The sequence below is a fragment of the Cherax quadricarinatus genome, chromosome 71, assembly GCF_038502225.1.
Source record: "Cherax quadricarinatus isolate ZL_2023a chromosome 71, ASM3850222v1, whole genome shotgun sequence".
NCBI lineage: Eukaryota > Metazoa > Arthropoda > Malacostraca > Decapoda > Parastacidae > Cherax > Cherax quadricarinatus.
In genome coordinates, this window is record NC_091362.1 from 23,547,964 (window position 1) to 23,574,681 (window position 26,718).

General features: G+C 40.6%; 1 protein-coding gene and 1 pseudogene across 2 annotated transcripts in view; both read right to left on the minus strand.

The window, feature by feature from the left end:
• LOC138854830 (cytochrome b-like) overlaps positions 1–24,697 on the minus strand; it is an 80,394-nt pseudogene extending 55,697 nt beyond the window's left edge.
• LOC128700398 (uncharacterized) overlaps positions 1–26,718 on the minus strand; it is a 229,622-nt gene that overhangs the window by 92,335 nt on the left and 110,569 nt on the right. For both annotated transcript variants that reach the window (XM_053793604.2, XM_053793601.2), the window contains exon 2: positions 22,433–22,500. The gene's annotated coding sequence lies outside the window, so the exon portion shown is untranslated. The remainder of the gene's footprint in view (positions 1–22,432; positions 22,501–26,718) is intronic.

Below are 26,718 nucleotides of genomic sequence, written 5' to 3' on the forward strand. Positions count from 1 at the left end.
ACTGCCTCCAGCCTTCTCCTCGCTGCAACATTCATCACCCATGCTTCACACCCATATAAGAGCGTTGGTAAAACTATACTCTCATACATTCCCCTCTTTGCCTCCAAGGACAAAGTTCTTTGTCTCCACAGACTCCTAAGTGCACCACTCACTCTTTTTCCCTCATCAATTCTATGATTCACCTCATCTTTCATAGACCCATCCGCTGACACGTCCACTCCCAAATATCTGAATACATTCACCTCCTCCATACTCTCTCCCTCCAATCTGATATTCAATCTTTCATCACCTAATCTTTTTGTTATCCTCATAACCTTACTCTTTCCTGCATTCACCTTTAATTTTCTTCTTTTGCACACCCTACCAAATTCATCCACCAATCTCTGCAACTTCTCTTCAGAATCTCCCAAGAGCACAGTGTCATCAGCAAAGAGCAGCTGTGACAACTCCCACTTTGTGTGTGATTCTTTATCTTTTAACTCCACGCCTCTTGCCAAGACCCTCGCATTTACTTCTCTTACAACCCCATCTATAAATATATTAAACAACCACGGTGACATCACACATCCTTGTCTAAGGCCTACTTTTACTGGGAAATAATTTCCCTCTTTCCTACATACTCTAACTTGAGCCTCACTATCCTCGTAAAAACTCTTCACTGCTTTCAGTAACCTACCTCCTACACCATACACTTGCAACATCTGCCACATTGGCCCCCTATCCACCCTGTCATACGCCTTTTCCAAATCCATAAATGCCACAAAGACCTCTTTAGCCTTATCTAAATACTGTTCACTGTAAACACGTGGTCCACACACCCCCTACCTTTCCTAAAGCCTCCTTGTTCATCTGCTATCCTATTCTCTATCTTACTCTTAATTCTTTCAATAATAACTCTACCATACACTTTACCAGGTATACTCAGCAGACTTATCCCCCTATAATTTTTGCATTCTCTTTTATCCCCTTTGCCTTTATACAAAGGAACTATGCATGCTCTCTGCCAATCCCTAGGTACCTTACCCTCTTCCATACATTTATTAAATAATTGCACCAACCACTCCAAAACTATATCCCCACCTGCTTTTAACATTTCTATCTTTATCCCATCAATCCCGGCTGCCTTACCCCCTTTCATTTTACCTACTGCCTCACGAACTTCCCCCACACTCACAACTGGCTCTTCCTCACTCCTACAAGATGTTATTCCTCCTTGCCCTATACACGAAATCACAGCTTCCCTATCTTCATCAACATTTAACAATTCCTCAAAATATTCCCTCCATCTTCCCAATATCTCTAACTCTCCATTTAATAACTCTCCTCTCCTCTCCTATTTTTAACTGACAAATCCATTTGTTCTCTAGGCTTTCTTAACTTGTTAATCTCACTCCAAAACTTTTTCTTATTTTCAACAAAATTTGTTGATAACATCTCACCCACTCTCTCATTTGCTCTCTTTTTACATTGCTTCACCACTTTCTTAACCTCTCTCTTTTTCTCCATATACTCTTATATATATATATATATATATATATATATATATATATATATATATATATATATATATATATATATATATATATATATATATATATATATACACAGTGGACCCCCGGTTCGCGATGCTATCGGTATCTGATAAATCCAGTAACCGATGCATTATATCGCAGAAAATTTGCCTCGCTTCCCGATACAAAACCCGGTATGCGATGTGGTTCGTACGAGACGTGTCCATGTGTGGCCTGAACTGCCCCGTGTGTGCCAGTGTTTACAAGCCAGCCAGTGTGCGCACATTTAAGGATACATTCGGTACATTCCATATTATCGATATTATCACTGTTTTTGGTGCCTGTTTTTGCAAAATAAGTCACCATGGGCCCCAAGAAAGCTCCAAGTGCCAACCCTTCGAGACCAAGGGTGCTAGTGACTGTTGAAATGAAGAAAGAGATAATTGCAAAGTACGAAAGTGGAGTGCGTGTGTCGGAGCTGGTCAGGTTGTATAGTAAACCCCAATCAACCATCTCTACTATAGTGAGCAAGAAAACGGCAATCAAGGAAGCTGTTTTTGCAAAAGGTGCAACTGTGATTACGAAACAGCGACCGCAAGTGTTAGAAAATGTTGAGAGACTGTTATTAGTGTGGATAAATGAAAAACAGATAGCAGGAGATAGCATCTCTCAAGCAATCATTTGTGAAAAGGCTAGGCAGTTGCATGACGATTTGGTAAAAAAATTGCCTGCAACTAGTGGTGATGTGAGTGAATTTAACCAGCAAAGGTTGGTTTGAAAGATTTAAGAATCGTAGTGGCATACATAGTGTGATTAGGCATGGTGAGGCTGCCAGTTATGTTGTGCGACAGAGGTCCAGTGACTCTCAAGCTGGTCCTAGTGGCATTAAAAGAAGAAGGGAAGTAACCCCAGAAAAGGACTTGCTACCTCAAGTCCTAATGGAGGGGGATTCCCCTTCTAAATGCTAACACCATCCACACACTCCCCTCCTCCCATCCCATCAATCATCACCAGATCTTCATTAAAGGTAAGTGTCAATTGTTCTTTCGTTATTTTTTGTTATTTATTGTTATTGTTGTTATTGTAATTACTATTCTATTGCATTAAACTTAATATTTCATATGGTAAAAGTTTTTTTTTTCATACTTTTGGGTGTCTTGCACGGATTAATTTGATTTCCATTATTTCTTATGGGGAAAATTGATTCGGCAAACAAAGGGGGACAGCAGAGGGCAGCCATGTACTAGCTGAAGATTGAGACACTTGTGCAGCATATGGGAATCTTTATTCAGGAAAGTTTCGCCACACAGTGGCTTCATCAGTCCAATACAAAGAGAAAGGCGTAAGGAGAGGAGGAGTATGAGGTAATCAGTCCCTCAGCCTGGAGTCGATGTGTTCAGTCCAGGCTGAGGGACTGATTACCTCATACTCCTCCTCTCGTTACGCCTTTCTCTTTGTATTGGACTGATGAAGCCACTGTGTGGCAAAACGTTTCCTGAATAAAGATTCCCATATGCTGCATAAGTGTCTCAATCTTCAACTTGTCTGTTTTTCAAACCATTCAATGTACTAGCTCCCTTACGGTTTACTATACTAATAGCAGGAGTGTAAGAAATAAGATAGATGAGCTAAGATTAATTGCAAGTGCAGGAAACATAGATATTATTGCTATAACAGAGACCTGGCTCAATCTGAAAGATAGAGAGATGCCCTCTGAATGTCACATACAAGGCTATAAATTATTCCACACTGACAGGGTCAACAGGAAAGGTGGTGGAGTAGCGATGTATGTCAGAGACAATGTAAATTGTTGTGTTAGACAAGATATAAAATTAGAAGCGTCAGCCACTGAATCTGTTTGGTTACAGCTTCTCGAGGGCCGAGAAAAACTAATTTTGGGTGTGATTTACAGGGCCCCAAATCTTGATAGGGAGTGCAGTAAACTTCTATGGAACGAAAATGTTGTGCTAATGGGAGATTTCAACTATAGACAGATTGACTGGAGCAATTTGACAGGAAATTTAGAGTCAGGTGACTTTCTTGATACGATCCAGGATTGTTTTTTAAAACAGTTTGTGACAGAGCCAACTAGGGGAAATAACCTCCTTGACTTGGTTCTTGCCAGTAGGGAAACACTAATTAATAATCTTGAGGTTAATGATGAGCTTGGGGAAAGTGATCACAAATCACTCAGTTTTAATATATCATGGAATTTCCCTAATAATGGCAATCAAGTCTCTGTCCCTGACTTCCGCTTGGCTGACTTCATAGGACTGAAAAATTACTTAGGTGGGTTGAACTGGAATGACCTGAATAAGGGTCAGGTAGGTGGTGATGGATGCCAATATGACGCTTTCCAGTGCATAGTTCTAGCTGCTCAGTCAAATTATGTTCCAAATAGGGAAATTAGATCAACCAAAAATGATCCTAAATGGATGAACAATAGATTAAAATATCTAATTGGTCAAAAGAGAGGCATATATAGGCAAATCAAAAGAGGAGAGGGGCAATTAAGAAATCGATATATTCAGTTAAAGAGAGAAATAAAAAAAGGAATTAGAAAAGCAAAAAGAGATTATGAGGTTAAAGTTGCAAGAGATTCGAAGACTAACCCAAAAGGATTCTTTCAGGTATACAGAAGTAAGATCAGGGACAAGATAGGCCCACTCAAAAGTTCCTCGGGTCAGCTCACTGACAGTGATAAGGAAATGTGTAGAAGTTTTAACACATACTTCCTCTCAGTTTTTACACAGAAGGATACCAGCGATATTCCAGAAATGATAAATTATGTGGAACAGGATGATAATAAACTGTGCACGATTAGGGTCACAAGTGACATGGTCCTTAGGCAAATAGATAAATTAAAACCTAACAAATCCCCAGGCCCTGATGAACTGTATGCAAGGGTTCTAAAGGAATGTAAAGAGGAGCTTAGCAAACCTTTGGCTAATCTTTTCAACATATCACTACAAACTGGCATGGTGCCAGATAAGTGGAAAATGGCAAATGTGATACCTATTTTCAAAGCAGGTGACAGGTCCTTAGCTTCAAACTATAGACCAATAAGCCTAACCTCCATAGTGGGAAAATTTATGGAATCAATAATTGCCGAGGCAGTTCGTAGCCACCTTGAAAAGCATAAATTAATCAACGAATCTCAGCATGGTTTTACAAAGGGGCGTTCCTGCCTTACGAATTTGTTAACTTTTTTCACTAAGGTATTTGAGGAGGTAGATCATGGTAATGAATATGATATTGTGTACATGGACTTCAGTAAGGCTTTTGACAGGGTCCCACATCAAAGACTATTGAGGAAAATTAAGGCACATGGAACAGGAGGAGAAATTTTTTCCTGGATAGAGGCATGGTTGACAAATAGGCAGCAGAGAGTTTGCATAAATGGGGAGAAATCAGAGTGGGGAAGCGTCATGAGCGGTGTTCCACAGGGGTCAGTGTTGGGCCCCCTGCTGTTCACAATATACATAAACGACATAGATGAGGGCATAAAGAGCGACATCAGCAAGTTTGCCGATGACACCAAAATAGGCTGTCGAATTCATTCTGATGAGGACATTAGAGCACTCCAGGAAGATTTGAGTAGACTGATGCAGTGGTCAGAAAGGTGGCAGATGCAGTTTAATATAGACAAATGCAAAGTTCTAAATGTTGGGCAGGACAATAACCATGCCACATATAAACTAAATAATGTAGATCTTAATATTACGGATTGCGAAAAAGATTTAGGAGTTCTGGTTAGCAGTAATCTGAAACAAAGACAACAGTGCATAAGTGTTCGCAATAAAGCTAATAGAATCCTTGGCTTTATATCAAGAAGCATAAATAATAGGAGTCCTCAGGTTGTTCTTCAACTCTATACATCCTTGGTTAGGCCTCATTTAGATTATGCTGCCCAGTTTTGGTCACCGTATTACAGAATGGATATAAAATGACAAAGAGGATGACTGATCCCATGTATCAGAAACCTTCCCTATGAGGATAGACTAAGGGCCCTGAATCTTCACTCTCTAGAAAGACGTAGAATTAGGGGGGATATGATTGAGGTGTATAAATGGAAGACAGGAATAAATAAAGGGGATGTAAATAGTGTGCTGAAAATATCTAGCCTAGACAGGACTCGCAGCAATGGTTTTAAGTTAGAAAAATTCAGGTTCATGAAGGATATAGGAAAGTACTGGTTTGGTAATAGAGTTGTGGATGAGTGGAATAAACTCCCAAGTACAGTTATAGAGGCCAGAACGTTGTGTAGCTTTAAAAATAGGTTGGATAAATACATGAGTGGGTGTGGGTGGGTGTGAGTTGGACCTGATTAGCTTGTGCTACCAGGACGGTTGCCGTGTTCCTCCCTTAAGTCAAGGTGACCTGACCTGACTAGGTTGGGTGCATTGGCTTAAGCCGGTAGGAGACTTGGACCTGCCTCGCATGGGCCAGTAGGCCTGCTGCAGTGTTCTTTCGTTCTTGTGTTCTTATGTTCTTATATTTTTGGTTTAAGATGAGCTCTCAGGAACGGATTAGTATCGCGAACCGGGGGTCCACTGTATGTATGTATATATATATATATATATATATTATATACATACATACAGTGGACCCCCGCATAACGATATTAATCCGTTCATGAGAGCTCATTGTTATGCGAAATTATCGTTATGCGAATGAATTTTCCCCATAAGAAATAATGGAAATCAAATTAATCCGTGCAAGACACCCCAAAGTATGAAAAAAAAACATTTTTACCACATGAAATATTAATTTTAATACACACAAACTGAAAAAGGCATGCACAATTACATGACACTTACCTTTATTGAAGATCTGGTGATGATTTATGGGATGGGAGGAGGAGAGAGTCTTAGTGTTTAGAAGGGGAATCCCCTTCCATTAAGACTTGAGGTGTCAAGTCCTTTTCTGGGGTTACTTCCCTTCTTCTTTTAATGCCACTAGGACCAGCTTCAGAGTCACTGGACTTCTGTCGCACAACATATCTGTGCATAGTGGCCTGTACCTCTCGTTCCTTTATGACTTCCCTAAAGTGTTTCACAACATTGTCAGTGTAATAGTCACCAGCACGGCTTGCAATAGCTGTGTGAGGGTGATTTTCATCCATAAAGGTTTGCACTTTCAGCCACATTGCACAGATTTCCTTAATCTTTGTAGTAGGCAACTTCAACTTCTCTCTCCCCTCCTCCAAACCAGTTTCCTCAGGTCTGGCCTCTTGCTATTGAAGTTGATCTAGCAGCTCATCAGTGGTTAGTTCTTCATTGTCCTCCTCCACCAACTCTTCCACATCATCCCCACTAACCTCCAACCCCAAGGACTTCCCCAATGCCACAATTGATTCCTCAACTGGCATAGGATTCCTACGGTTAGCCTCAAACCCTTCAAAATCCCTTTGGTCTACACATTCTGGCCACAGTTTCTTCCAAGCAGAGTTCAAGGTCCTCTTAGTCACTCTCTCCCAAGCCTTACCTAAAAGGTTTACTCAATTGAGGATATTAAAGTGCTCTCTCCAAAACTCTCTTAGAGTCAGTTGAGTTTCTGAGGTCACTACAAAGCACCTTTCAAACAGAGCTTTTGTGTACAGTTTTTTGAAGTTTGCAATAACCTGCTGGTCCATGGGCTGCAGGAGAGGAGTGGTATTAGGAGGCAAAAACTTCACCTTAATGAAGCTCATGTCCCCATAAAGTCGCTCTGCCACGTCTGTAGGATGACCAGGGGCATTGTCTAACACCAGGAGGCACTTAAGGTCTAGTTTATTTTCAGTTAGGTAATCTTTCACATTGGGGGCAAATGCATGGTGTAACCAGTCATAGAAAAAGTCCCTAGTGACCCATGCCTTACTGTTTGCCCTCCACAGCACACACAAATTAGCCTTGAGGATATTCTTTTGCCTGAACGCTCTGGGAGTTTCTGAGTGATACACTAATAAAGGCTTCACTTTGCAATCACCACTAGCATTGGAACACATCAACAGAGTAAGCCTGTCTTTCATAGGCTTATGTCCTAGGAGTGCCTTTTCCTCCTGAGTAATGTAGGTCCTGCTTGGCATTTTCTTCCAAAACAGGCCTGTTTCATCACAATTAAACACTTGTTCAGGTTTCAGTCCTTCATTGTCTATGTACTCCTTGAATTCCTGCACATATTTTTCAGCTGCTTTGTGGTCCGAACTGGCAGCCTCACCATGCCTTATCACACTATGTATGCCACTACGCTTCTTAAATCTCTCAAACCAACCTTTGCTGACCTTAAATTCACTCACATCATCACTAGTTGCAGGCAATTTTTTAATTAAATCCTCATGCAACTTCCTAGCCTTTTCACTTATGATCACTTGAGAGATGCTATCTCCTGCTATCTGTTTTTCATTTATCCACACCCATAAGAGTCTCTCAACATCTTCCATCACTTGCGATCTCTGTTTCGAAAACACAGTTGAACCTTTGGCAAGAACAGCTTCCTTGATTGCCTTTTTGTTGCCCACAATAGTAGCGATGGTTGATTGGGGTTTATTATACAACCTGGCCAGCTCGGAGACACGCACTCCACTTTCATACTTATCAATGATCTCTTTCTTCATCTGTATAGTAATTCTCACCCTTATTCCTGTAGGGTTGGCACTAGAAGCTTTCTTGGGGCCCATGGTCACTTATTTTGCAGATAAAATCACCAAAAACACTGTAATAATACGAAATGTTCCGATTGTATGCTTGGATGTTACCGCGGAGGCTGGCTGGTAAACAATGCCACCGGCGGAACATATGAGGCTGGCTAAGGCCGCACATTAGATGTGTCTCGGACGAACAGCGTTGAGCGGGTTTTTTAGCGGTATGCGAGGCAAAATCTTAGCGATAAAATGTATCGGTATGCGGATTTAACGTTATGTAAGGCCAACGGTATGCGGGGGTCCACTGTATATACACACACACACACACACACACACACATGTAGTGGAGGCAGGATCCATACATAGCTTTAAGCAGAGGTATGATAAAGCTCACGGCTCAGGGAGAGTGACCTAGTAGCGATCAGTGAAGAGGCGGGGCCAGGAGCTCGGACTCGACCCCCGCAACCTCAACTAGGTGAGTACAACTAGGTGAGTACACACACACACACACACACACCTACCATCCGACTTACGACCTGCTTGACTTACGACCACTCGACTTACAACCGTGTTTTTTATGCCAAATTTCTGGGAAATAAACAACTATTTGTGTTGTACACAGTGTTTATCCTAAACCTTACAGTATAAAATACAGTACTAACAGCATAAAAAGTAAAGTAAAACATGAAATACCAAAATAAAACAATAAAATAAAGTCATTACAAAAATGTTTTGTTGATATTCAGTAGTAAAGTTTGACTTACGACCATTTTGACTTACGACCGGTTTCTCGGAACCGAACTTGGTCGTAAGTCGGATGGTAGGTGTATATATATTCTTCTTTCAACGTACCAGCCGTATCCCACCGAGGTGGGGTGGCCCAAAAAGAAAAACAAATTTCTCTTTTCAAATTTAGTAATTTATACAGGAGAAGGGGTTACTAGCCCCTTGCTCCCGGCATTTTAGTCGCCTCTTACAACACGCATGGCTTACGGAGGAAGAATTCTGTTCCACTTCCCATGGAGATAAGAGGATATAAACAAAAACAAGAACTAGAAAGAAAATAAAAGAAAACCCAGAGGGTTGTGTATATATATGCTTGTACTTGTATGTGCAGTGTGACCTAAGTGTAAGTAGAAGTAGCAAGACGTACCTGAAATCTTGCATGTTATGAGAGAGACAAATAAGACACCAGCAATCCTACCATCGTGCAAAACAATTACAGGCTTCCGTTTTACACTCACTTGGCAGGACAGTAGTATACCTCCCTGGGTGGGTGCTGTCTACCAACCTACTACCTACAATATATATATACATACATACATATATACAGTGGAACCTCTACTTGCGAGTTTAATCCGTTCCATGACCTTGCTTGCAACTGGATTTGCTTGTTTGCAGTCAATTTTCCTCATTTAAATTAATTGACATGCAATTAATCCATTCCACTGGAATTCTGTACTTCAATAATTTTGCTAATATCAACTCTACGGCTTATTTATCTATCACAGTTCATCTAATATGACATAAGAAACAATAGAAATAACATAGAAACATGATATATACTCTAGAATGAATAAAATATGTCATTCATGTAGTGGTATGGGCGGTGTCGGTGGTGGACGAGAGTTTGTCTGGAGACCAGGCAAAATACGGTGGACCCCCGCCTTACGATGGCATCCCATTATGTTAAATCCGCCATACGATACATTTTAACGCAAAAATTTTACCTCGCCTCATGCTAAAAAACTCGCCTTATGTGATTCGTCCCACGTGTGGCCTCAGTGCCAGTGTTTACAAGCCAGCCAGTGCAGTCGCATCTACGCATACATTTGGTATGTTTCACACTATCCCAGTGTTTTTAGTGCTTGTAACTGCAAAATAAGTCACCATGGACCCCAAGAAAGCTTCTAGTGCCATCCCTGTGGTAAAAAGGGAGAGAATTAGTATGGAATTGAAAAAAGAGGTTAAGGAAATGTGTGCAAAGTGGGTTGAACTGCAAACCTTTATGGATGAAAATCACCCTGACACAGCTACTGCAAGCCGTGTTGGCAACCTGTACAATGACAATGTTATGGCCCATTTTAGGAAAGTCTTAAAGGAACGGGAGGTACAGAGCTCTATGGACAGATTTGTTGTGCGACAGAAGTCCAGTGACTCTCAAGCTGGTCCTAGTGGCATTAAAAGAAGAATGGAAGTAACCCCGGAAAAGGACTTGCTACCTCAAGTCCTAAAGGAAGGGGATTCCCCTTCTAAACAATAACTCCACACTCTCCCCTCCTCCCATCCCATCAATCATCACCAGATCTTCAATAAAGGTAAGTGTCATGTATTCTATTCTTAATAGAGTAGTAACTGTGCATGTCTTCTTCAGTTTGTGTGTATTTAAATTAATATTTCATGTGGTAAATTTTTTTTTTTCATACTTTGGGGTGTCTTGCACGGATTAATTTGATTTCCATTATTTCTTATGGGGAAAATTAATTCGCCTTACGATAATTTCGGCTTACAATGAGCTCTCAGGAACGGATTAATATCGTAAGGCGGGAGTCCACTGTACTTCATGAATCATTTCGCTAATATCCTCTATACGGCTTATTTATCTATCACAGTTCATCTAATGTGACATAAACAATATAAATAACATAGAAACATGGTATATACTCTAGAATGAATAAAATACAGTGGACCCCCGCATAGCGACCTTAATCCGTGCAAGAGGGCTGGCTGTTATGCGAAATGTTCGCTATGTGAATGAATTTTCCCCATAAGAAATAATGGAAATCAAATTAATCCGTGCAAGACACCCAAAAGTTTGAAAAAAAAAATTTTACCACATGAAATATACATTTTCCTACACACAAAGAGAAGGATACATGCACAATAGTAGAGTAGTACATGCACAATATATATTGTGCATGTACTACTCTACTAAATGAAGAATAAATGACACTTACCTTTATTGAAGATGCAGCAATGACTGATGAGACACTGTGTCCTGGGAGTGCCTTTTCCTCCTGAGTACTGTAGGTCCTGTTTGGTATTTTCTTCCAGAACAGGCCTTATCACACTGTGTATGTCACTACGATTCTTAAATCTCTCAAACCAACCTCTGCTGGCTCTAAATTCACCAATATGAGCACTAGTTCCAGGCATTTTCCCTGTTCACCTGGGTGTTAGTCGACTGGTGTGGGTTGCATCCTGGGAGACAAGATTAAGGACCCCAATGGAAATAAGTTAGACAGTCTTCGATGACACTGACTTTTTTGGGCTATCCTGGGTGGCAAATCCTCTGGGGTTAATTGTTTCTTGGTATTCTCAATAAGCCACACCAACAACGGTGCTACAGCAGCAGCAGCAGCAGCTGACGATGTTACAGCAGCAGCAGACGATGCTACAGCAGCAGCAGCAGCAGACGATGCTACAGCAGCAACAGACGATGCTACAGCAGCAGCAGACGATGCTACAGCAGCAACTGACGATGTTACAGCAGCAGCAGACGATGCTACAGCAGCAGCAGCAGCAGACGATGCTACAGCAGCAGCAGCAGCTGACGGTGGTACAGCAGCAACAGACGATGCTACAGCAGCAACAGACGATGCTACAGCAGCAGCAGACGATGCTACAGCAGCAGCAGATGATGCTACAGCAGCAGCAGACGGTACTACAGCAGCAGGAGCAGCTGACGGTGGTACAGCAGCAGCAGCAGCTGTACCACCAATAGTAGCGATGGTTGATTGGGGTTTATTATACAACCTGGCCAGCTCGGAGACACGCACTCCACTTTCATACTTATCAATGATCTTTTTCTTCATCTCCATAGTAATTCTCACCCTTATTGCTGTAGGGTTGGCACTAGAAGCTTTCTTGGGGCCCATGGTCACTTATTTTCCAGAAAAAAATCACCAAAAACACTGTAATAATACAAAATGTTCCGATTGTATGCTTGGATGTTACCGCGGAGGCTGGCTGGTAAACAATGCCACCCGCGGAACATGTGAGCGTGGCTCAGGCCGCACATTGGACGCGTCTCGGACGAAGGCCGCTGAGCGGGTTTTTGGGCGCTATGCGGGGCAAAATTTTAGCGATCAAAGCGTCCGCTATGCGGATTGTCCGCTATGCAAGGCGTCCGTTATGCGGGGGTCCACTGTATGTCATTATGTAACAGGTGGAGGCGGCCACAACCGCTCCCTCTTTGTTGTGGTAAACACTGTGATGGCCTTTTGAAGTCGTCTATTATTATAATACATATATTATTATTATTATTATTATTATATAAATAATTTGTAATTTTTTTTCACTCAAAAAATATAAGATTTACTGTTATTCCTTATTGCAATAATTGTATAAAAAATGTCAACCCATTCACAGCTGCATATTGGAATAGACAGTTTACTCTGAAACAGCCAAGCAATGGACCATTTCTCCTAGGTTGAGCTCAATTTCAAGGCACTTTTCATTGTAAAAGCAATCAAAAGCATATCTATTTCTGTAGTAAATCTTCCATTCTATCAAATGAGACCAAAAAAACGAGAATACAACCATAAAAAACATTCGAAATTAATGCTAAGGGGTGGCTAATTGCTGAGAAGTGAACTCCATTATTTATGCTTAGATTTCTTTCATTTTTGGTGTACGTTAAGAAGCATCTTTCCATCATACATTGCCAAGTTTCAATAAGATTATAAGATTATAAGCAAGAGCCCCTCACCAGCGTCAAGGAACCTGCCTTGAGGTCTGCTCGCTTATGGAAATTTTGCTCGCGTATGGAAGCAAAAAATCAACCCATCGATTGCTCGTATTTGGAAAAACTCGCACGTGGACACGGTCGCAAGTAGAGGTTCCACTGTATATATATTTCTACCTGGAATATCTGTCTAGTAAAAAAGTATGCATAAAAAGCAGAATCAAACTGATTCAGACCACAGTTAAACCATCAAGGAAATTGAGAACTATGATATCATAGGAGTACCTCCCAGAGAGCAGGAGCATGAAAAAGATGCTGAGGATACCAAACACAATGATGTACTGAGTTACGCTGAAAATGTCAATGTGTGTGGACACAGATATAGATACATACTGAATTGAATCTCAAGCCACTTGAATTGGGTCACCAAAAAACTAAGATTTCATTATTTTACTATTATTACTTCTACTTCTACTACTAGTGGAACCTCAGTTTTCGTACACCCCAGTTTTCATAGGATTCGGTTTTTGACTACTTTTTCCATCAAAATTTTGTCCCAGCTTTCGTACATCACCTTGGTTTTAGTAGAGCTGACAAGGGTCCGTACAGAACGCATCTGCCTGCCCACCCGGGTCGCTCGGTCACTCAAGCGCCGAGTGACTCAGTCTGCTTTTGTTTATCGTTGAGTGAGCATCACCCCATGTGTTCAGCCGAAACATTTCACAATAATTGCGGCCAGAATGTTTTCAAGAGGATTTTGGAGGGTTTGAGGCTGACCCTGGCGACCCTACCCCTGTTGTGGAATCTATTGTGTCTTTGGGGAAGTCCATGAGGTTGGATGTGAGTGACCAGGATATGGAAGAGTTTGTGGAGGACCACAGGGAAGAGCTAACCACTGAAGAGCTGCAACACCTTGAACTGGAAAAGCAACAGATCGCAGCTGAGGAAATTGCTTCAGAGGAGGAGGAAGAGAGAGGGGAAAATGTGCCTTCTTCTGTGGTTAACCCTTTCAGGGTCCAGAGGCCAAATTTCAAAGTGTGCATCAGGGTCCAAGAATTAAAAAAAAAAAAAAAATATTTTTTCTTATGAAATGGTAGAGAATCTTTTTCTGAAGGTAATGAAACAAAAAGTACGAAATTTGATGGAAAATTGACGAAATTATGCTCTCGCGAATTTTGATGTGTCAGTGATATTTACGCATCGGCAATTTTGCCGACTTTGACTCCCATTTTAGGCCAATTACATTATTCCAGTCAACCAAATTCTTAGCTATTTCACTAGTATTACTTCTATTCTATCGACTGAGCACAAGAAATTGCCAAGTCAACTGTTTCAACTACAAAATAAAGTGATCGGAAATTGATAATTTGGCCAATTTAACACAAAGTTCAAAATATTCCAATTTCAAAATAGGGTCCAGAATAAACAATGCGAGCATTCCTGGCACTAAACTAACAATTCCTCTGTTCATTAGTTACATTTTCAGGCTTTACAAGCGAATTCCATTTTTATTTTTTATTCACATAATGAATTTTTATTCAAACCAAAAATAGATGATTTACTGTTATGTAATATTGCAATAATTGTATAAATAATATCACCACATTTGTGAACCTATATTAGACCCACCAGCTGTCGTGTATTAGACGTGTGAGGTCATTTGCTTACTCTTGAACATCGGCAAAAATATAACATTTCTGCTACTTTGAGCTCAGTTTCAAGCCATTTCCAGTACTAAAACCAATCAAAATCATCTCTATTTCTGTAACATATCTTTCATTCTATCAAATGAGACCAAGAAATCGCAAATATAACTATAAAAAAAGTCGGTTTTAATCGAAAATTACGGTCTCAGTTTTTTTTCTCATTATGCTGCAAGATTTGTTTTATATGGTGCACACATACCACATAGATGTATTCTCTCATATCTAGGCCCAAATATACCGCTCACAGCTTATCAGAGTGAGCTGAGCTCATGGCGAAGATCTACGGTGAGTTGCAAAGTTTTGTGGAGAAATATCACCCTAACAAAGCTGTTGCAAGCCATGTCTGCAACATGTTCAATGACAATGCCTTGTCCCATTTTAGGCAAATCTTAAAGAGATGCCAGAAACAGACCTCTCTGGGTAGATTTTTTGTGCTACAGGGGTACAGTGACTCTCAAGCTGGTCCTAGTGCTAATAATAGACAAAGAAGGGAAGTAACCCCAGATAGGGCCTTGATACCTCTCCTCCTCACTATCTTCCATATGCCCACAAGAGTCTTCAATAAAGGTAAAACTGATGTTAAATGTTCATTTATCCATTTCATTAGTCATTTATATTTATTTCTAATCATTTTCTGTATGTAAAACTATAGTTATTCTCTGTAAAATGTATTTTTGATAATATTTTTGGGTGTCTGGAATGGATTAATTGGATTTACATTATTTCCTATGGGAAATATTGCTTCAGTTTTCTTACAATTCGGTTTTCATCAGATTTTCTGGAACGAATTAATCACGAAAACCGAGGTTCCACTGTACTACTACTTGTGTTACCTCATAACTAGTATTAAGTAGTTGTGTCTGTTTTCTTTTCAGGTTGGTTACTTCATACTATTTAGAAATTTTGGCTAAAGAAAGTACAAGAATGAATATCTTAACCACAATTTCACACACAGCAATTAAATCACAATGTATTATTTATGGGGAATGAGTAATTCAAGCATAACAAGATTAGAAGGAACTCAGAAGAAAAGCACAGCACACTTGCGAATAAACAGCAGAGTTTCTTTGAAAAGCAAAAACATGAACTGAAACAGCAGACTGGATGCTTCTACCAACACAGCTGTTAACTCCGGGCGACAAGCAACAATCACTTCATACCTAGTAGCTTAAGAGGATTGCAAGAGTAAGAAGACAAACACCACTGTGGATGTGGACAGTTTGTGGAAGTGAAGCTGCAAAGAAAACTGAACATATGCCTCTGTCAAATGACACAATTAATCATAGAATTAAGAATATGTAGTGTGATATAAAAGACAAGACAATTACAGTCATAAAAATGTGTGGACAGTTTAGTCTCCAGCAGGACAAATATCTAGAGATGCTAGTGATGACGACCAATTCGTGGTTTACATAGAACTATCAAGGTCCAGAAGATATGGAAGAGGAATCTCTGTTCTGCAAGCCATTACATACTACCACAACTGGAGAAGATATTTTCATGATTATAAACTCATCCTTCTCCATGGGGAAGTGGAACAGAATTCTTCCTCCGTAAGCCATGCGTGTCGTAAGAAGCGACTAAAATGCCAGGAGCAAGGGGTTAGGAACCCCTTCTCCTGTATATATTACTAAATTTAAAAGGAGAAACTTTCATTTTTCCTTTTGGGCCACCCCACCTCAGTGGGATACAGCTGGTACACTGAAAAAAAAAAAAACTCATCTTCAAGGAAGAAGGGTTTCAGTGGAATCAGTGTTTTAGTGTCTGTTGTGATGGTGCACCAGCAATGTTAGGAGCATGTCAGGGTTTCACTGCTACAGTGAAAGAGGAAAATCCACATTTGCTGATTGTTTGCTATCACCACCATGTAAATCTTGCTTCTCAGAGGATGTCATGCAAGTTGCAGAATGTGATGCAGGAGGGCATTCTGGTAATTTATTTTTTAAAGCTAAGGTTCTTAACCTTAGGATCTTTACTCAGATGTGTTCATAGTTTGGTTTGGAACTTGTGCATTTGTTGTATCACTCTGAAGTTAGATGGCTGTCAGTAGGAAAGGTGCTCCTGTCAGTAGTAGTGACTGCTAGTGTAAGGAAAATTGACTAGCTCTTCTGATATAGTGACCTATGAATGTGGTAGTCTGTAAGCAGCTACATAAATAACACTGGTACCGGGCTCAAGCGGGATATGGTGTGATATTTAATTTGTTAGACCCATCTTCTCATCTGGCAAAGCTAAAGCTTATACCTTTGATGAGTGCCAAGAGTTTTTCTACTCCTGGAGCCTGGCCTTGGGTCAGATTTATCTGGTGCTTGCCTGGTCAACCAGGCTGTTGTTGCTGGTGGCCCATTGACCCACATATCCATCACAGCCTGGTTGATCTGGCACCTGGTGAAGATACTTGTTGACTGTAAATGGTCTCTGTATCTACTCTTGCTCTGATATTTCTCCTGCCCTGAATGGGGCCATCAACAATCAGCAACATTCTAAATGAGAGAGCACAAGTGATTTGAAAAGTGTCACCAGTGGCACTATTTCCCTTGTTTTGAAAGTTCTCATTATCCATCCCATCATCTTCCTGGCTGTTGTGACATTTGCCTTATTGTGCTCTTTGAGAGAAAGGTTACCCAACGTAATTACTACTCCCAGGTCTTTTTCATATTCCTTTAATTCTATTTGATGGTCCTCTTGAGTTCTGTATACAAAGACCTTTTTTGAGTTCTTCATTCTTTCCACATCTAAGCAGCTGGAACTTATTACCACTGAATGTCATTCTGTTCCTCACTGCCTACTGGAAAACCTTGCTTATATCTTCCTGCAATTTTTCAGCATTTTCTACCGAGGTGACTTTCATGCTTATTTTAGTATCATCTGTAAATGATACAAAGCTGTGATGGGTATTTTTGTATAAGTCTGCTATGAGGATACAAAACAGAATATAAATATAAATCTCCTACAAGACCAGGACCCACACGTTACTGAATTCACAAACACAATGAGTAACTGTATGTTACTACCAACAGTAACAAAACCTACAAGAGTTACAGAGACTAGTGTTTCCCTACTTGACCACATCTGGACCAACACCATATCCCCTTTAAAATCTGGCATAATTACAGATAATACCACAGACCACTACCCTACTTTCCTCATAACAACTCTTGGTAAACTACCCCAAGACACTACTAAAGTCACCTTCAGACTTCACAATGAGGCAGCCATGAATAACTTCACAACAGCATTAGCAAACATTGATTGGCACACTGAGCTAGAAATCTATACAGATATTGACGAATGTATTAATAATTTTCTAAAAAAGACCCAATACCTCTATAACAAGCACTGCCCTAAAAAAACTAAACAGATGACAGCAAAGAGACTGAACAGTCCCTGGCTAACACCCAGCATTCTCAAATCCATAAATACAAAACACCAATATGAAAAACAGTACAGAATGGGTCACATAACCAGAGACCAAACAAAACGTTACTCGTCAATCCTAACCAGCCTGATAAGAAGGGCAAAAAAATTGTATTATGAGAACAGATTATCCAACTTACGAGGTGATATAAAAAAGACCTGGAAAACCCTATCAGAAATTCTGGGAACAAAAAAGATATCACGAAATAGCGAAATAAAATTAGCAAAATCAGATGAACCCCAACTCCCACCAACAGAAACAGCAAACAGACTCAATGATTTCTTCTCCACTATAGGACAAAACCTTGCCAATAAAATCCCAAGCTCAGATACCCCACCAAATGACTACCTCACCGGCAACTACCCGAACACACTGTTCCTAGCTCCGACTAACCCATACGAAGTCTCCCTTATTATCAATGCACTAAAAAACAAGGCAGGAGATTTAAGTACCTTACCACCCTTTATATACAAAAAAGTGTCACAAGTGCTATCTCCAATCATTGCAACACTCTTTAACAAATCCATCGAATCCTCCACCTTCCCTACAGTACTCAAAATAGCAAGGGTCACCCCGATCCACAAAGGAGGAGACCAAACAGAGTTGAATAACTATAGGCCAATATCCAACTTACACCCTCTCTCAAAAATCTTCGAAAAATTAATTCATAAACGAATCTACTCCTACCTTATCTCCCAAAACATACTCAACCCCTGCCAATTTGGATTCAGGCCTAATAAAAATACTAATGATGCTATTATACACATGCTAGAACATATATACACTGCAATAGAGAAAAAAGAAGTCCCACTGGGGATCTTCATTGACTTACGTAAAGCTTTTGATACAGTTGACCATGACTTGCTCCACGTAAAATTGTCACACTATGGTATAAGAGGGCACTCCCTCAACTACCTCAAGTCATACCTCAGCAACAGAAGCCAATATGTGTACGCAAATGGGGCAAACTCTTCTGCGCAACCAATTACAGTTGGTGTCCCACAGGGAAGTGTCCTTGGCCCTCTTCTCTTTCTCCTATACATAAATGACCTTCCAAATGCTTCGCAATTACTCAAACCCACACTATTTGCAGATGACACTACATACGTCTTCTCTCACCCGAGCCCAGTCACACTAGCCATTACTGTAAATACCGAATTACAGAAAATATCTACCTGGATGAGGACTAACAAACTTACACTAAACATTGACAAAACCTACTTCATTCAGTTTGGTAACAGAGCTACAGATGTCCCTCTTAACATAATGATAAACGGATCACCTATCACAAAGCTAACAGAGGGAAAATTCTTAGGAATCCACCTTGATAATAGACTCAAATTTCATACACATATACAACAAATTTCTAAGAAAATTTCCAAGACTGTAGGCATACTATCCAAGATACGGTACTATGTTCCACAGTCAGCCCTCCTGGCCCTATATCACTCTCTTATTTACCCCTATCTCACCTACGGAATTTGTGCATGGGGCTCAACAACAATTAACCATCTCAGACCACTAATTACCCAACAAAAGGCTGCAGTTAGAATGATAACAAATTCTCACTACAGGCAGCACACTCCACCAATATTCAATACACTAAACCTACTCACCATACAAAACATCCATACTTATTACTGCACCTATTACATACATAGAACACTTAACTCTGATATTAACCCTCCCCTCAAACATCTCCTTGCCAACCTCAACAGAACACATGACCATAACACAAGGCACAGATCACTCTTTGATGTTCCTCGTGTTCATCTCACACTATGCAAAATCTCAATGCATATAAAAGGCCCTAAAATCTGGAATTCATTACCTGTAAATATAAAAGAAACACTACCTGTTTATAAATTCAAGTCTCTACTCAAAGATCACTTACTCACCCAAAACCAAATAAATACTGAATAACTGAACCTTATAAATTGTATATCTTAAATGTTTCTCACAATTATATCACATAAATGTTAAACCTAAAACCGAATCTAACTTTATTATTTTTTAAATACACTACCTAACAGAATCCTTCATATGACTGAATGCAACCATATGACCTGTCTTTGTAATACTCACTTGTGCTTTATAGTAATCTGTTTACATTAATGTTTTATCACTGAATTCATCATTGCTTAGTTAATCTTAAGTTAATTTTAAGCCAGCCCGTAATGCTATGCATAGTATAAGTGGCTTTGGGATGCTGCTCTTATCTGTATTTTTTTTTGTACCTCTGTATGTGTGCTCAAAAGGTGCCAGGACAGTGCCTTGAGGAATTGAGCTTATTACCTTTATGATGCTAGATTTTGATCTGTTCACTATTACTCTTTGCATTCTGTGTATTAGAAACTTGAAAATCCATCTATCTACCTTACCTGTTATGCCTATGGACCTCATTTTGTTTGCAATCACTCCATGATCACATCTCATCATGTTAGGGATGTTAGGGCTACTGGTCTGTAATTTTTGGTTAATGTTCTACTTCCTCCCTTATACAAAGGATAAATAAATAACAGAAAGGCACAATATGTCATCGTAAGCTTCTCTCTTTTATGTGCGGGTTGTGTATTATACAAAAGATCTATGTCTGCACTCTTTAGTGTCTAGTATTTCACCTAGATCAAAGTTCTTTCTCAAAAGAATATTGAAAGCTCATGCTAGTGGTATTTTGCACTTCTTATATAAATAGGGAATTCCATGAATCTGGTCCAAGTGGTGGACGAGTGGGCATGTTTTCTATGTCTTGTTCAAATTCTATAAAATCAGTACTAATGTCAGTTAGTTGGTCCGAGCAGCATTCAGATAATGAAGAAAGTTTTTGCATTTATTTAGTGGGTTGCCAAACACCACCTCATATTAATTTTTTAGAATTTCGCTCATTTCCCGTTCATCTTCCAAATATGAACTTTCCATTATTAATGGTGCAATTCTACAGATAGTTCTTAGCTTGGATTTTTGCATATGTATAGAAATATTTGCTTTTCTGCAATATCCTTGATAGCTTTTTCTTCCCAATTTCCTCTTGAAAACTTCTACACTTGTTCCAGCAATGTATCTGACATCTCGTGGTAGTGTTCAACAGTCTAGCCCTACCAATATTGTTCTTGATATACCTTTGATGAGTTTTGAGAATCTTTCTACTCCCAGAGCTCAGCCATGGGCCAGGCTCATTTGGTGCTAGCCTGGCCAATTAGGTTGTTGCTGCTGGAGGCCTGCTGCCCCATATATCCATCACAGCCTGGCTGATCTGGCACCTGATGAAGATACTTGTTCAGTTTTCTCTTGAAGACTTCTACACTTGTTCCAGCAGTATTTCTGACATCTTCTGGTAAGATGTTAAATATTCTGGGGCCACGAACGCTGATACACTGTTTTCTTATTGTGCCCACTGCACTTCTGCTTTTTACTGGGTTTATTTTGCACTTCCTCCCATATCTCTCACTCCAGTATGTTGTTACGGTAGTGTAAAGATCTGGGACCAGGCCCTCCATTACTTTCCAGGTATCTCTCTTCCATTCCAGTGCGTATATATTCAAGACTAAGGCATTCCCAGTATTTTAAATGCTGTACTGGCTCTATGTGGGCAATAAACGATCTCTGTGCTGTTCAAGCTTCGATATTTCTGCTGCCTTGAACGGGGCCATCAACGCTGAGCAAAATTCCAAATGAGGGAGCACTAGCGATTTGAAAAGTCACCATTAGCATTGTTTAGCTTGTTTTGAAGGTTCTCAATACCCACCCTGTCATCCTCCTGGCTGTCATGACCTTTGTCTTATTACATTCTTTGAAAGCAAGGTCAGCTTACATAGTTATCCCCAAGTCTTTAATGTGTTCCTTTCATTCTATTTGACTAAAACATTCTTTGTCACTGAGGTATTTCAAGTGGTTATCTGTTGGTTACCTGCCCGGCCCAAAACCAGGTGTCCTGGTTGATGATTTAAACAGTTGGTGATAGTAACCCATAGTCCAACACAGGTATCACAACCCAATAGTATGATATTGTCAGTGTATACCTCAGAAAAACTCTTCATAATATAACATTAGGGTAATTATCAACAGACCCTTGTTTGTCTGCCAGAGAAAATATGATCAGTTCCTCCATAGACCAGCCAGGCTGTGATGACTATGTCAACTGTGTGACAGTGGGCCATGAGGACTATGACCCACCAAACCATAAAATAATCAACAGGGAAGTAATCAAGTAGGTAAAATGAATGAACTAAATTACTTAAAATCAAGAATGACTAAAACCTCTAAATCAGAGGCTAATAATAAGTTGTCTGTAGATGGTTCTGCTGAGTTCATCCACCCCACAGACCAATCCCAGATCAGGCTTTCCTCTTAACAGCCTGACTAGTGTGGAGAATGGTCCTCGCTGCACACAGCTCAGCAGCTTTCCTTGAAGCCTTATACTGTAGAGTGTAGAGGGTTTACTAAAGCAAGGATGAGAGTGAGAAGCAAGCTGGGTATATGGTTGCTTACCTTGTGTAGAGGTGATTCCTCCTCTCCTCACTAGGGGCGCTGCTTTCGCCTTATCATTTCAACACCAACTGTAAAAGAAATATACCTAATGTTAACATTGCCATCCCTTGGAACATATTTACCCTAAGGTGTTTACAAACCAATGCACTACCAACAGCAACAGCCTGGTAGACCAGGCAAGCACCAGAAGACCTTGGCCCCCAGGGCAGGCTGCAAGAGTACGAAAACTTTCAAAATCAGTCACAGTTTGTCTAGCTACTTACCCGGAGTGTGTCCTGAGGGAAAACACCCTATGGTAGTCTCTTATTTCACTGTTTACTATTACACTGAATTCTGTTCATTAGTATATTCAATATCTATCTGGTCACCTTTCCAATTATTCCTTTTGTACACATTTTGTGAGCTATTAAACCATGTTTGCATTTGTCAAATGCTTTTGCCAAGTCAGCGTAAACTAAATTTGCATTTGGCCTGTCGTCCACTGCATTTAAGACCATGTCGTAATGATCAAGTAATTGAAAAAGGCAGGAGTAATTTGATGTTAACCATACTGCACTGGGTTGTGCAACTGTTGAGATATCAGCGTATATGGAAGAAAGGCTGGGTGTAAAATCTCTTGGACTGCTGCATCAGACATGAATGCAAAGAACATGCAAACTTGTTAATGATGGAGTGAAGTAGGGTAATAAAGACTGGAAAGGGGAGATGCTGAATAAGGAAATAGTAAGAACTGACATAGAAGTGTGAGAAATCAGGCATAATGCAAGAGAGAGATGGAGGGGCAAGCACAGGAAAGATGCACAGGAAAGATGCAAGGGGAACCTTGCAATGCATGACAGCCCTCAACACCAGAGGATGAAAAGGAGGGTGGGAAGGAGGGGGAATATTTCTTATCATCAGATACACCAATGTGCATGGATAGCTTATGCAGCATTTGAATACTTCCAAAAGGACTGGAGTTTTCTTACACAGAACATAACTTGCAGCAGTGCTGGAGTTTTCTAGCATAGAAAATAACTTACAGCAGACTCTTCAAAATGCACAAAGAAAAGACTTCAAAATACACAATTCTGGAATCATTACAAATCAAACAACTTCAACCAGAACAATGATTTTTACAACATAGCTGAGCCTCTTGCTGGGAAACTTCTTGATCATTATCCCACATAGCAACAGGTCATTGTATGGAGGAACACTTCAGCTGGCCTACTGGCCCAAGCTAGGCAGCTCTTTCTCGAATCCAACCTCTTCTCAGCCATATTTGTCCAACCTGTCATTAGCCTACTCAAGAAATTAGCTTCAACATACTTCACCTGATTCTTCACTACACTCCCCAATATTGAATTATACTGCATTTTTGTCTACCCATCATGTCAGTATTGAATTTTTTCTTGAACAAGACTCAAAACTCAGTCAGCATCTCCATAAATTCCCCTCAACCCTAACCCCACTCATTTTTGAAGAAGTCATTGATGGTATGACCATGTACTATGCCCCAGGCCCAGACTAATGGAACTCGATATTCGTCATTTAAAAAAAAAAAACATTAAATATTCTACGGAAATGGAATCTAGACAAGGAGTCATCCCGGTCATTAGCAACCACAGTTATAGTCCCACCCCACAAAGATGGCAGCAAAGCAATCACAAAAAACTACAACCCAATAGCAGTGACAGCCCCCATTATCAAAATCTTTTGAAAAAAAAAATTATTAAATGCATGGATTCACAACTGCACAACCCAAGGTAATATGACTTTAAGACAGGTCACTCCTGCCTCTCATAATTACTGGACCATCATGTGGTCTTGGATGTGCTGGAAGACCAGTAAAATGAAGAGATGTAGTGTACAGAGACTTTGCAAATAGAACCCAAAGAGCAATAGTTAAGAAAATAAAATTAGAGGCTGACACAGTGAAAAACCATACATCAAGGCACAGTACTTACCTAGATTCTCTTTTACATTCTCAAATTCAGTGTAGACAGAAACATCAATTACACCACCATATCATCCTTTGCAGATGATACTACTATTTGTATATGAGAGAAACAGGCATTGAGGACACAGCAAATCTCAAAGCTGATAAAAGCCAGGTCTTCAAGTGAGCTACAGTAAACAATATGACATTAACCCTTTCAGGGTCCGTCCCGTAGATCTACGGCTGGTCGGTGAGTGTCCAAACCGTAGATCTACGCCAAAATTCTAGCGCCGTCAAATTTAGCGCGAAAGCGCTCATAGGCCTACATATGAGAGAACGGGTCTGCGCCGTGGGTGTGCGCCATAAACAAAAAATCTAGGCGCCTGCATAGCATTGTGGGAACGCCGGCTCAGTCACCCTTGTTCACCATGTCTCGTCGCAAGTCAGCTCTCACTCCCCGGAAAATTGGGACTCTCCTCTTCCTGTCTGATAGTTCTGACACTGATGGAAGTGGAAATGAAGACGAATTCTACGGCTTTGATAAGTTAGTGACCGAAAATAATGACCAGGATATCGATAATAGTGCAGAAAACCCCGACGATCCTCGACCTTCTACCTCTGGTGTGGGCACTCGTGACTCACGGTCGGGTGTTCCTAAACGTAAGAGAAAACTAATATTTTCCCGTGGCCTGGCCTCTGACTTCAGTAATGACGATGATTCTGACGTGGATTGTGATTTTATTGCGCTCGACGATCGTTCGAGTAGTGATAGTGAGGAAACATATTCACCAGTGAAGCGTCGGTATGTTCGCCGCCGCATGCGCTCGGGTAGTGTACCCTATGCTGTGCCCAGGGGACGGAGTACATCCCGTAGTACATCCCGGAGTACATCCCGTGGCCCTACACCCGTTTTAGGTAGTGATAGTGAGGATGATGTGGCTACACTTGGCATGGATGGGCCACAGACATCAGTGGATGGTGTTAGTGGGGCTGGTGGTGGTAGTGGCACCGCCATGCGTGACTCGCTGTGCCACGCGGGAACCCACGCTGCTGACTCGTCAGTTCAAGGACAAAGCGGAGCGTCACCCACCAGCCCGCCACAACCACCCGTACAACCAGCCTATGATGTCCAGTATCCACCAGCAAACCGTATCTGGGATTGGCAGCAAAATCCCAATTTTGTTCCCAGCCCTCACCACTTTGATGACTCGCAAAGTGGAATTCTACCTACCTGTCCCCTTGGAACCACGGCCAATGAACTGGAATTCTTTGAATTATTCTTTGACCAGCCATTGATGGAAACTATTGTCAGGGAAAGTAATAAGTATTTTCAGTACACCATGGCAAATACGATCTTATCACCACAGTCAAGACTACACAGGTGGAAAGAGACGACTGTTGCAGAAATGTATTTGCTTTTTGCAACAATAATGCTTATGCCTCACGTCTATAAGCATAATATAAAAGCATACTGGTCCACAGATCGGCTAATTTGTACCCCATCCTTCAGTGAAATAATACCAGTGAACAGGTTTATCTTACTGTTACGTATGTTGCACTTCTCTGACAAAACCAGGCCTGACAGAAGTGACAGGTTATACAAGATTAGAAATGTTTTCATGTATCTCAAACAAAAGTTCAGGATATACTTTTATCCATTCAAGAATCTTGTAATTGACGAGTCTTTGATTTTGTTCAAAGGTAGACTGTCATTCAAGCAGTATATACCGAGCAAGAGGAACTGCTTTGGTATAAAATTGTTTGTACTCTGTGATTGTGACAGTGGCCTGGTGTTGGATATTGTTGTATACACGGGTAGTAAAACATTGAAAGATACCAAGATGTTATTGGGTATATCAGGTGACGTAGTGAGAAACATGATGGCACCTTATCTTGGTAAGGGCCATACATTATATACCGATAACTGGTACACAAGCCCATTACTCAGTGATTTCATGCGAGTGAACAAGACAGATGTGTGTGGCACAGTGCGTTCTAATCGTAAACATATGCCCAGGCTCAACGCAGGTGTTCGTGGTGATGACGTGCAGGTGTTTACTGCCAATGACATCATGGCATTACAGTGGCATGACAAACGAGATGTCACATTGTTGACAACCATTCACCGTAATGAAATGCAAGACAGTGGCAAAGTTGATCGAGTGACTAATGAACGTATTCGAAAACCAGTGACAGTGATTGATTATACACAAAACATGCGCTTGGTTGACAAGTGTGACATGCAGATTGGTTTTGTTGACTGTGTTCGTAAGAGTTACAAGTGGTACATGAAACTTTTCTTCCATCTCATGGACATTTCAATGCTGAATGCATATACAGTGGACCCCCGCATAACGATGGCATCACA